Below are 11,000 nucleotides of genomic sequence, written 5' to 3'. Positions count from 1 at the left end.
TTCACCATGTTGACCAGGATGGTCTCGATCTCTTGACCTCGTGATCCACCCGCCTCGGCCTCCCACAGTGCTGGGATTACAGGCTTGAGCCACCGCGCCCGGCCCGGTTTTTAGTTCTTTCTAAAGTCACTCAATGTGAGCTTCAGAGAGTGCTATTATGGAAGGCAAGGCTTCCCTCTTCCCAGGCAACTTTTTTTCAGTCTGTCAAATAACACATCTTATTAAACCAAGAAGTCTTGCTAAATTATCTCCCCCCACCTTTGTCCAACTGATAGCTATCCCAGTGATAGTTATTGTGAAATATGAATCACTGTTCTGTGAAGTCCGTATCTTCTTTCCTAAGTTCTCTGCCTCCAATCCCTGTTATTTAATTATTTACTTAGAGGTGGGGTCTTTTTACGTTGCCAGTGCTGGGGTGCTGCGGCTACTCACAGGTGCAGGCACAGCGCATTACATACAGCCTTGAACTCCTCACTGCAAGCCATCCACCCACCTCAGCCTTCTGAGTAGGTGGGACTACAGTCCAGGCGCATGCCACTGTGCTTGACCCTATTATTTAAAAGTGGCTTGATAAATTCTTGGCGAAGCTCCACCTAGAGGGATTATGAGGGTTCCTAGATGAATATTGTTCCCTGTTCAGCGACCTTCCCTTCTTCCTGCCTCAGCTTCTGCCCAAGAACTTTTGACCTGGGACATGGATTTTTATCCTATACACTTTTTATCTTCTGGCATAGAACTTCTTCCCACGAAACTGTCATGCTCTGCGCCTCTCCAGGCCTTTATCACAAGCTTGTGGAAGGATTGAGAAGGTATTCTGCGTACTTCGTTAAATTCTTCCTTGGAAAGGTTTAGAGTTCACCCTATTCTTCTCAAGTGCAATTTTCTCCAAGTTTCTGTCCCTAAGCGGTGTTTGTATTGTGTTGGGACTCCTAGTTATTATTAATTTTCAACACACAGCTACCATGAAAGTCTTGCTATGAAATAACTGGCAAACTGGATACACTGATTGGCTTCCTCTCAAAGGCTCTGTGTGCCCACAGTAAAGGACGGGAGGCATTCTCCAATCCAAAAAGTCTGGAACCTTTTGGCAACTATTTTGCTCTGGTCAAGCAGAAGACGGTTGTTCTTTGGTACACTCCCCTTCTCACTGAGCTTCCTTTACTGAGGCTTCTCCTCAACACGCAAGGATTCAGCATATGGAACAGCTTTCGAGTGGGCTGCCTAGGGGCTGAGGAGCGAAACGGGGGCCTGGTTATGGAGTTCCAGCATGGTGTTACTTAGCCCGCCCAGACTTGAAAACCAGCCAGCGTGACGAGGGCAGGTGGTGGACACGACTGCCCATCTCTTGCTAATGGGTTAGGATTAAACAGACGAGGCCCCTTCGGGCCCGCACACAGCCTGCCCCAGTCAGCCCGCTTCGATTCTGGGTTCCATTCGCCGCGCTACAGGCCGGCTAGTCCCGGCCACTCACTTGGGGCGCCTCTGTCTGTCTCTGATACGAGGCGCCTGTGGGACCGCTTCCCCTACTCCTCTCTCCGCCAGGAGGTGGAGCCGAGGGACCGGCCCCGCACCCGGCTGTGGCAGAAGGGGCCGCGAAGAGCGGGCCAGGGGCGCCGCGACAGCCCGGGGCCCGCCCGCGTCCCGCCCGCCCTCTAGCCGCTCGGCCCCGAATGGCAGATCCGCGCTCGGACCATCGACATCGCCTCACATCGCTCCGCCCCGCGCCGCCCTCCTATTGGCTGCCGTTGAGCCCTCGGGCCTGCGCCTCGCCCCCCGGCGGCCCTGGCCGCGCAGCAGCCCGAAGCAGGGTCGGAGGTGAACGGCCTGGAGTAACCCCGGACGTAATCACCTCGTGGGGCTCGCCGGCAGAGGTGGGAGGCAGGGGCGGGGCGGGGGCGGGGCCGGCTTTCTGAGGCCCCGCCCCTTCCCCGTGTGCCGGGCCGGCCTGGTGCTGCGCGCCTGTCAGCCATCGCCGGAGCCACCGGCGTCTCCTCTCGCCTAGCAGTGCCTCCCTGCAGAGGCTCCGGGACCGCCCGACCGCACAAGCTACCACCCTGAGGTGAGGTGAGGGCCGTCCCAGAACCTATGACCTAGGACCTGGAGAAGCTGGGGCCCAGGAAGGGGCGGCGGCAGGCAGGGGGCCGCCTTCCAGCCTCCGCCCGCCAGCACGCGGCCCGGGCTCCTCACGGTCCAGACCCCGTGCCTGGCAGCTCATCCCTCCCCGCAGCTCCGAGGCCTTGAGGTACTCTGCCTAGAGACGTGAGAGGTCTGGGGTCTCCGGATCCCGGAACTGGGAGGCGTACAGTCCAGGGCCCCTCTAGGAAGGGGCGGGGGTTTCTGCCTGGAGCTCGCCCCCCACCCCTCCAGTCCAGCTCCAATGTGACCCCTCCAGACCCCTCTCCAATTCCATCGGTGCTCGGGAGAGGGAGAAGACCACGTGGGAGGGGGGCGTTGCGGGTTGGGTCTGATTGCATTGAAACTCCTCTCTTTCTTGCAGAGTGAGGTATGGGGTGTAGAGACTCGAGCCTCACTTGCTCTCCCTGTCCCTTTGTATTGTGGCTAGAGCCAGGGCCAGGCAGGTTGTCCCTGCCAGTTCCTGTTCCTAGGATTTTATTATGTTTTCTGCGAGGGACGTAGTAAATGTACATGCCTGTTGTTACTCTTTCTCGTTTGCCATGCTGATCAAGGGAAGTTACTGGAAATAGGATGTAGGAAGCTGATGTGAGGCTAATGATTTCACAGGAAAATGTGCGTGAAGGTCCTGCCGGATTAGGGCCAGAATTATTTTGGATTTGAGAGTGGGAGAGTGGACACTAAATGGACACTTGAAATCAGCTATAAAAATCAGGGACTTCGTGTAGGCCTTGTGGGTTTTATAGAGGCATTTAAGAATATAACTTCTCAGACAGGAGAAATACTTTAATTTCAGGTATTTTTGTTTGGGGGTTTAAGACTGGAATAAGAAAAGACCCTAGGTCTTCCTGATTCCGTTTCTGCTTAAGCGATGTTTCAGTAATTTCCTAATGTCGGATAAACCTAATAACCACGTCTTCAGTCTCATAAGTTGATTTCCTTTGATATTCTCCCTCTTTTCGTTCATCTTTTTCCCTCCCAATTCAGTAGTATAGATTTGAGAAGCATGCTTTCTTTGGTTACATGGTCTCTTCTCCCTCAGTAGGGAGGAATATTCGTATTTGTCCCTTCTTGAGGGGGATGCCCCGGATGTCTGGGGTGAGAAGGATTTCTGTGCTGCTTGACAGGCACTTTTCAGAAAAGGATTGTGGCCTAATAGAGCAGCACTACAGTTTACCTGTCCAGATATATGCCTGCGTGCTACAAATGGCTCAAGTCTCTTCCAACTTCTCGTCTCAGTTTCTTTATTTCTCGATAATACTGAATAACAGGAGGACTGATGTGAACCCAAGAATATTAAACATTTTAAAGTGGGTATATGAAAGATGTAAAGTATTAATTTATGAAGCCATCTGTGTTAATTTTCTTGTTTGTTTTTTTGAGACGGAGTCTTGCTCTGTCACCCAGACTGGTGTGCAATGGCACAATCTGGGCTCACCACAACCTCCATCTCCCAGTTTCAAGCGTTCTCCTGTCTCAGCCTCCTGAGTAGCTGGGATTACAGGCACCCACTGCTACGCCTGGCTGATTTTTTAATTTTCAGTATAGGCAAGATTTCACCATGTTGGCCAGGCTGGTCTCGAACTCCCGACTCAGGTGATCTACCCGCCTTGGTCTCTCAAAGTGCTGGGATTACAGGCATGGGCCACTGTGCTCAGCTTGTTTTCTTTTGATTCACCAGTGCATAATATAAATACATCAAGCATAAGATTAAATTGCTTTTTAAAAAGGCAGTCTTGGGAAATGATGGTGTTTAGTAAATCTATAGCTCAATAATGAAGTAATGCTGAAGACCTGGTATTGTGAAAGCCAGCCTCAGAGAACACACTCTCATCTGATGTTGACCTCTCTAAAGTGCTGTGAACAGGTTCAGGTGTAGATCACTATGTAACACTTTTCTTTGCAGTCAATGACTGGGAAAACTTTTATACCTATCACATGGACTGGCTTAACAGGTCTAGGGCTAGTGTTTTTCTTTCTTTAAAGTCTTTTTATCCTTCTTTTGGATAACTAATATCCTAATAGTCTTAGTTAAGGAAAGAAGTAAAATAGAAACTGTGGAATAATACATTAGAAATTCGTATTTTCAATTGTGGGAGGAGAGGAGAATCCTTTTGTAATTCAGAAAAAAAGTTATGTCATTATCTAACATGTTCTTAAAGGTTAATAATTATAGGAGCTATGCATCAAGCATCCTTCCAAATCCGTAAAACAGTAAGTTTACAAAAAAGTAAATAAACACTAGAGACTGATTGGCTAAAAAAATACCTATTAACTATTGATGTAATTACCATTAATCTTCCCCTTTAACAGATTATTACTTAACTAGTTTTTAGTTTGTTTCAATTTTATTTTATTATTATTTTTTGGAGACAGAGTCTTGCTCTTTTGCCCAGGCTGGAGTGCAGTGGCACAATCTCGGCTCACTGCAACCTTCACCTCCCAGGTTCTAGTGATCCTCCTGCCTTAGCACCTCCCCGTCCCCCCCTCCCCACCCCCCCAAGTAGCTGGGACTATAGGCACAAGCCACCATGCTCAGCTAATTTTTTTTTTTGTATTTTTAGTAGAGATGAGGTTTTGCCATGTTGGCCAGGCTGGTCTTGAACTCCTGGCTTTAGGTGATCCACCTGCCTCAGCCTCCCAAAATGTTGGGATTACAGGCGTGAGCCACCGTGCCTGGCCACTTTATTTTATTTTTATTTTTATTTATTTGTTTTGGAGATGGGGTCTCACTCTGTCACCCAGGCTAGAGTGCAGTGGCATGATCTCGGCTCACTGCAACCTCCACCACCTGGGCTCAAGCAATTCACCTGCTTCAGCCTCCCAAGTACCTGGGATTACAGGCACACACCACCATGCTCGGCTAATTTTTGTATTTTTAGTAGAGATGGGATTTCACCATACTGACCAGGTTGTTCTTGAACTCCTGACCTTAGGTGATCTGCCTGCCTCGGCCTTGCAAAGTGCTGGGATTACAGGCATGAGCCACTGAACCTGGTCTTCATTTTTGACTGTTTTTTTTTTTTTTTATAAAGACGGGGTTTCACCATGTTGGTCAGGCTGGTCTTGAACCCCCAACCTCAGGTGATCCGCCTGCCTTGGCCTCCAAAGTGCTTGGATTACAGGCGCGAGCCACCATGCCTGGCCTATTTTTGACTGTTTTTAAATTTAAATTAAATTTAATTTAATTTGAGTTAGAGTCTCATTCTGTCACCTAGACTGGAGTGATTTCAGTGGCGAGATCTCTGCACACTGCAACCTCCGCCTCCCAGGTTCAAGCTATTCTCCTGCCTCAGCCTCCTGAGTTACTGGGACTATAGGAACCCACTACCAAATCTGAGTAACTTTTGTATTTTTAGTAGAGTCAGGATTTCACCATATTGGCCAGGCTGGTCTTGAACTCCTGACCTTGTGATCTGCTCTACTTGGCCTCCTAAAGTGCTGGGATTACAAGTGTGAGCCACCACGCCTGGTTATTTTTAATTTTTTTTTAGAGATTCTCTCGCTGTGTCACCCAGGCTGGATGGAGTGCAGTGACGTGATCATTGCAGCCTCAATCTAGGCTCAAGCATTCCTTCCACCTTACCTTCTGGGGTAGCTGGGCCTGCAGGTGTACACCACTGCACCCAGCTAGTTTTTAAATTTTTTTGTATGGTGGGGTGGTGGGGGTGTCTCACTTTATTCCCAGGCTGTTCTCGAACCCCTGGCTTCAAGTGATCCTCTCATCTCAGCCTCCCAAAGTGTTTGAATTACAGGCATGAGCCACTGCACTCAGCCTGTTTCTTTAATTTTAAAAAACTGTAATAAGGCTAGGCGCGGTGGTGGCTCACGCCTATAATCCCAGCACTTTGCAAGGCTGAGCCAGGCGGATCACGAGGTCAGGAGTTTGAGACCAGCCTGGCCAACATGGTGAAACCCTGCCTATACTAAAAATACAAAAATCAGCTGGGTGTGGTGGCAGGCACCTGTAATCCCAGCTACTCAGGAGGCTGAGGCAGGAGAATCGCTTGAACCTGGGAGGCGGAGGTTGTGGTGAGCTGAGATGCACCACTGCACTACGGTCTGGGTGACACGGTGAGACTCGGTCTCAAAAAAACAAAGAGCTGTAATGAGTACTGTGTTCACTTGACTCTAATGGACTATTTGAAGGTGATATTAAATAGGTGGGAAACTATGACAAATAGTGTCATGAGGATGTGGCACTTATACAGAGTATAAATCTGATTGGTAAGGCGTAAATTCTTATGAGTTTAGCAGGTTAATCTTAGTTAAGTGTGCTATAATGATGCAGCTCTCTTACTAATTTGTTACTTATTCAAGCTACGATTGGGCTGTCTAAGGATGTTTAAGGAGGCAAGTGAAAAGTGGCTTCAACAGGACTATTCAGTGCCCTACCTAAAGATTGGCTGCAGTTGGCCTTGCCTTCCGATGGTGTTGAGACTTAGACTCATTCCATCCTTTTAGCATGCATACTCATCCTGTTCTATATAAGGAACCATGATAATGTTTACTGTTCCATGACATCAGAACTGGTTATTTGAGATAGAATAAAGTTGTATAAATTTTTTTTTTTTAGGCAGGGTCTGTCTCGGTCATCTAGGCTGGAGTGCAGTGGCACAAACATGGCTCACTACAACCTTGACCTCCTGGGGTCAAGCAGTCCTTCCACCTCAGCCTCCTGAGTAGCTGGCATCACAGGCACATGTCACCATGCCTAGCTAATCTTTTAATTTTTTGTAGAGATGAGGTCTCACTGTAATGCTCAGGCTGATCTCGAACTCCTAGGCTCAAGCAATCTTCCTGCCTTGGCCTCCCACAGTTTTTGGATTACAGGCATGAACCACCATGCCCAGCAAAGTTTGAAAATTCTGAATGAACTCATGAAGTTTGAAAAACAGACTCAATTTTGGGGAATCTTTCTGAAGAAATATAAGGCCTCATTTATGAATATTTGGTTATTCCCTGTGATAGAAATAGAGTATACTACTCATTAATAAAGTTCCTAAAATATTAACTTATTTTTTTGAGACAGAGTCTCACTCTGTCACCAGACTGGAGTGCAATGGTGCTATCTTGGCTCACTGCAACCTCCACCTCCCAGTTCAAACTATTCTCCTTGCCTCAGCTTCCTGAGTAGCTGGGACTATAGGTGCACACCACCAGGCCCAGCTAATTTTTGTATTTTTAGTAGAGACAGGTTTTACCATGTTGGCTAGGATGGTCTCAATCTTTTGACCTCATGATTTGCCCACCTTGGCCTCCCAAAGTGCTGGGATTTACAGGTGTGAGCCACTGCACCTGGCCTTTTTGTTTTAGAGTCTCGTTTTGTTGCCTAGGCTGCAGTGCAGTGACATAACCTCAGCTCACTGCAACCTCTGCCTCCCGGGTTCAAATGATTCTCCTGCCTCAGCCTTCCGAATAGCTGGGATTACAGGCACACACCACCATGCCTGGTTAATTTTTTATATTTTTAGTAGGCAGGGTTTCACCATGTTGGCCAGGCTGGTCTTGAATTCTTGACTTCAAGTTATCTGCTGGTCTTGGCCTCCCAAGGTGCTGGGATTATAGTCCTGAGCCACTGTGCCAGGCCTATCTTCTGTTTTTATAAGCAGATTTCAAATCTGTTCTGTGGTGTGTCCCTCTGTTTGAGGAACAGTAGGTCGATAGGAGCTTGATTTTTTTTTTTTTTTGAGATGAAGTCTCACTGTTGCCCAGGCTGGATGTTCAATGGTGCGATCTCAGCTCACTGCCACCTCCTCCTCCCGGGTTCAAGCGATTCTCCTGCCTCAGCCTCTCAAGTATCTGGGATTACAGGTGCCTGCCACCATGCCAGGCTAATTTTTGTATTTTTAGTAGAGATAGGGTTTCACCATGTTGACCAGGCTGGTCTTGAACTCCTGATCTCAGTTGATCTGCCCGCCTCAGCTTTCAAAAGTGCTGGGATTACAAACATCAGACACCACACCTGGCCAACTTGATTAGTTTTTAAGTTTATTAAGAGTAATATCAGTAGAGTAGTAGCAAGATGAATTGCTGGGTTCTGTTTTGTGTGTTAGCATTTAGTGGCATTCCTGGCCCTGGCAAGGCAAGCTGTTTAATTTTACTTTGATTCCATCTCAAAATTCAGTAACTTAACAGAACATTTAGTATGGAAAGTACCTAAGGAATTTGTTCTCCCCAGTTTTCCACTTAATATGAGAGAATATTTTATCTGATGTATGTTTGAAAGTTTCCAACAATAGGCAGCTCACTGTCTGGCTTAAGGCATCATGGGGGAACTGATTTTTGGGAGTTCTTTATTATTTTCAACTTAAACCTGTCTCCCTAAAACTGTATAGGATGTTGTAACTACAAGGGAATTAGGAATTTTTGCTGTAACCTGTAAATGTCTCCAGCTATAGATCTCTGTTAGGTAATATAAAATATAATGGCTTAACATATCCATAGGACTTGGAGGCAAAAAAAATTAAGCAATATTTCCTTAAGGAAGAAATTCCTTTCCTTCCCCTTCTCCTTCCTTTCTGATAGGGTCTTACTCTGTCACCTAGGCTGGGGTGCACTGGCACAGTCATGGCCGGTGCCCAACTTCCCAGGCTCAAGTGATCTGCCCACCTCAGCCTCTCAAGTAACTGGGACTACAAACAGTTTTTTTTTTTTTTTTTTTTTGGTAGAGACCGGGTTGTGTCATGTTGCCCAGGCTGGTCTCAAGCGATCTTCCTGCCCCAGGCTCCCAAAGTGCTGAGATTATACAGCCATGAGCCAATTCTTTTCCTTGAGACTCTGGCTTTCTCTAAATGCAGTTCTATAAAATAAGATTATAAGCATAAATTGATTCATCCTAGAACTTTCTGAATTCATAAAATGGTGTTTTACCTGGAGGCCTCTAAATGTTTCCAGCAGATAATGTTTGAAGTGGCGAGTTAGTCTATGTCTCCTAATTTTGTAACTTAAATATTCATTAGAATTTTGATAAAACATGTAGCCTGTGAAAGCCTAGGGTTTACCCGGCATTGTGAGGTGTTGAGGGTGGTGGATCTAAAACAGAGGAGGCTGGGCATGGTGGCGCACATCTGTAACCCTAGCACTTTGGGAAGCAAGATGGGAGGATTGCTTGAGGCCAGCAGTTCAAGACCAACCTGGTTAACATAGGAAGACCTCCGTTTCAATTTTTTTTGTTTTTGGAAGAGAGAATAACTTTTCCCAGCTTCATCCAGGAGATAACCCAGAGTCAATTACACGGTAACACATATTAAAGAAATAAGTGAATAACATTTGAGTTGTCTAGCTAAATACTCTTGACAGATAGGAGATAAAGAATCAGAGTAGCATGGAATTAATTGGGGAAAGCTTTTTATTAAACTTATTTAAAATCTTAAGTTGACAATACATTCATGTGGTTCAACATTTTATTATTTTTTGTTTATATATATTTTGAGATGGAGTCTTGCTTATTTGCCCAGGCTGGAGTGCAATGGCGCCATCTCAGCTCACTGCAACCTCCAACTCCTGGGTTCAAGCAATTTTTCTGCCTAAACGTCCCGAGCAGCTGGGATTACATGTGCAGCTAAATTTTGTATTTTTAGTAGAGATGGGGGTTTCACCATGTTGGCCAGGCTGGTTTCGAACTCCTGACCTCAAGTGATTCACTCACCTTGGCCTCCCAAAGTGCTGGGATTATGGGTGTGAGCCACCTTGGCCAGCCTATTTATATATTTTTTGAGACAGAGTCTCACTCTGTTGCCCCAGGCTAGAGTGCAATGGCAAGATCTCATTCACTGCAACCTCTACCTCCTGGGTTCAAGTGAGTCTTGTGCCTCAGCCTCCCAAGTGGCTGGGATTACAGGCATGTGTCACCATGCCCAGCTAATTTTTTGTATTATTAATAGAGATGGAGTTTCACCATGTTGGCCAGATGGTCTCAAACCCGTGACATCAGGTGATCCTCCCACCTCAGCCTCCCAAAATGCTAGGATTACAGGCGTGGGCCACCACGCCCAGCCTGTTTATTTTATTTCATTTTATTTTGAGACACTGCACCCAGCCTATTTTTTTATTTTATATTTTATTTTATTTTGAGACAGAGTCTTGCTTTGTTGCCCAGGCTGGAGTGCAGTGGTGCAATCTCAACGCACTGCAATCTCCACGTCCTAGGTTCAAGCAATTCTCCTGCCTCAGCCTCCTGAGTAGCTGGGATTACAGGCACATGCCACCACGTCTGGCTAATTTTTGTATTTTTAGTAGAGACAAGGTTTTACCATGTTGGCCAAGCTGTTCCAGAACTCCTGACCTCAGGTGATATGCCCGCCTCGGCCTCCCAAAGTGTTGGGACTATGGGCATGAGCCACCATGCCCAGCCTTGTTCAACATTTTAAAAGCACAAAAGGGGGCTGACTGTGGTGGCTCAAGCCTGTAATCCCAGCACTTTGGGAGGCACAGGTGGGCGGATCACGAGGTCAGGAGTTAGACCAGCTTGGCCAACATGGTGAAACCCCATCTTTACTAAAAATACAGAAATTGTCTGGGCGTGGTGGCACACACCTGTAGTCCCAGCTACTCAGGAAGCTGAGACAGGAGAATCACTTGAATCTGGGAGATGAAGGTTGCCATGAGCTGAGATAGTGCCACTGCACTGCAGCCTGGGCAACAGAGCGAGATTTCATCCGGAAAAAAAAAAAAAGCACAAAAGAGTTTACAGTGACATTCTCCTTCCTTTGTCTTATAGCCAACCCGTTCCCCACACCTGAAACAACCAGTGTTATTTCTTATTTCTTTATAATAATTGTCATTTAAATTTAGTGTTATTAATTTCTTAACTTCTAGGGCTTTTATGCATTTTCAAGCAAATATAGATATTCTTTCTGTCTCCT

General features: G+C 46.7%; 1 protein-coding gene across 9 annotated transcripts in view; it reads left to right on the top strand.

Moving 5' to 3' along the window:
* ACACA (acetyl-CoA carboxylase alpha) overlaps positions 1-11,000 on the top strand; it is a 324,534-nt gene that overhangs the window by 54,940 nt on the left and 258,594 nt on the right. The window contains exon 1 of one of the 9 annotated variants that reach the window (XM_017539863.2): positions 1,928-2,059. The exons of 6 other annotated variants lie outside the window; for them this stretch is intronic. The gene's annotated coding sequence lies outside the window, so the exon portion shown is untranslated. Of the gene's footprint in view, positions 1-1,927; positions 2,060-11,000 lie in introns of those variants that run through there. 2 more of the 9 variants (XM_017539865.2, XM_017539867.2) reach the window with 2 other exon arrangements.

Source organism: Cebus imitator, unplaced genomic scaffold (assembly GCF_001604975.1).
Source record: "Cebus imitator isolate Cc_AM_T3 unplaced genomic scaffold, Cebus_imitator-1.0 Scaffold121, whole genome shotgun sequence".
Lineage (NCBI taxonomy): Eukaryota > Metazoa > Chordata > Mammalia > Primates > Cebidae > Cebus > Cebus imitator.
The sequence above is the reverse complement of the archived record's forward strand: the minus strand, read 5'-3'. Positions and strand labels throughout refer to the sequence as shown.